Here is a 1,805-nt window from a genome sequence, read left to right on the forward strand (position 1 = left end):
GCCTTTGGTAAGATTGTGAGTCATTGTGCAAAAATCCCTATTCTTGGAAGCCAGAAAACCTAGTTTCCTCAACCTAGGTCAAGAATCTGAAGTCTCTGGACCTATTTCCTCATCTGTTATACTGAAAGCAATGTTAACCTCTCCCGCAGTGTTACCTGGAGGGTTAAGCAACAGTCCCTGATTTGAGAACAGTGTCCAACACATAGTGACATCTCCATCAATATTAACCATTTGCATTGTTGTATAGTTATTTTTACACATCTCTGTTTCCCACACTCCCCTGTAAGTTCCTCAAGGATAAAACTTGTTCCTATTTAGTTCTTTGCATATAAGGAAGGGAAATAAAGAAAGTAAAAAAAGGGGGGCATTGTGAGAAACATTGACTGGCATCTATACTAATAAAAAGGTAATATGCTAATTAGGTGAGGAGACCTTCTGAGAGACCTTCCAGACTTCCTTCCAAACAAAGCCATGGTGGTGGACCAAGGCAGAGATGATTAGGGGCAATCAGGCCACCAGGGGAAGGGCAGTTGGGGGCAAGCAGGCAGGAGGGAGGCAGTTAGGGGTGAGCAGGCTGGCAGTGGGGTGCAGTTGGGGACTATCAAGTTGGCAGGGGGGCAGTTGGGGATGAGCAGGCTGGTAGGGGGGCAGTTGGGGGCAAGCAGGCCAGTAGGGAGGCAGTTGAGGGTGATCAGGCCACCAGGGAAGGACAGTTGAGGTGATCAGGCCAACAAGGGGGAGCAGTTGGGAGTGAGAAGGCTGGCAGGCAGAGTGATTAGGAGTGATCAGGTAGGCAGGCAGATGAGCAGTTAGGAGCCAGCGGTCCCAGGTTGCCAGGGAGACGTCCGACTGCTGCTGGTACCAGGCCTAAACCAGCAGCTGGACAACCCCTGAGGGGGTTCCAGATTGGAGAGGGTGCAGGCCGGGCTGAAGGACACCCGCCTTCCCCCCCGCCACCCCATGCATGAATTTCGTGCACCAGGGCACTAGTATCAAATGAAATGTGTTCATTTAACACAGAAATCAGGGGACTATATATTGTTTGACTAGATTTTCTTCACAGAGAATCCCACCAAGTATAGGATTTCAGAAAGACATGTGTTGTAGAAGTAATGTTAAATAAATGAGCTGCGTTCATTAGAAAAAGAGTAGTTTCTCCTAGCTTTATTACATTTCATTTGCCACACCACATCCAATAAATAATTTGGTATTTAACAAAATAAAATCCCTACTGCTACACTGAATGTTTCTCTCAGAATATGGTACTACCCTTGTTAGAGGACTCGCTGAACATGAAGGAGGTAGAGAATGAATCTAAAATGAAAGCGTAAGGAAGAAAGCACAAGTAGAGAGATTTGATGGAGGTGAGTTCAGTGGTTTTGAAAGATCAGAAGCTTAAACCTACCTAGATGTCAATAAAATACTGCTTGTGTCAATTTCACCTGGAAAAAAAAAGTGGTATCTAGTTCTTCATTCACAACAGCATTTGCCTGGCTGACCAACTGTAGTTATATTTATAAGCAGAACAGAAAGAACATAGTAAATCCTGTTTTGTTGGAAAAACACTAACATTTGATGGTATTCCAAAGCTCCGTGATGAGAACTTTCCAAATGCTCTGAGCTACAGAATTGTCTGAAATGGCAAAAACTACAGTCTCAAACACATAAAGGTAGATATGTCTGCTTGGCTCCTTGGCCCAAATTGTATTCAATATTTCAAGTCTAGTTCACAAATAATCATTGCCACATAAAATAAGCACAGGAAAGAGCCAGACTGTCAAATAGTGATTTATGCTTTCAAATGC

The sequence above is a fragment of the Myotis davidii genome, unplaced genomic scaffold (assembly GCF_000327345.1).
Source record: "Myotis davidii unplaced genomic scaffold, ASM32734v1 scaffold46, whole genome shotgun sequence".
Taxonomy (NCBI): domain Eukaryota; kingdom Metazoa; phylum Chordata; class Mammalia; order Chiroptera; family Vespertilionidae; genus Myotis; species Myotis davidii.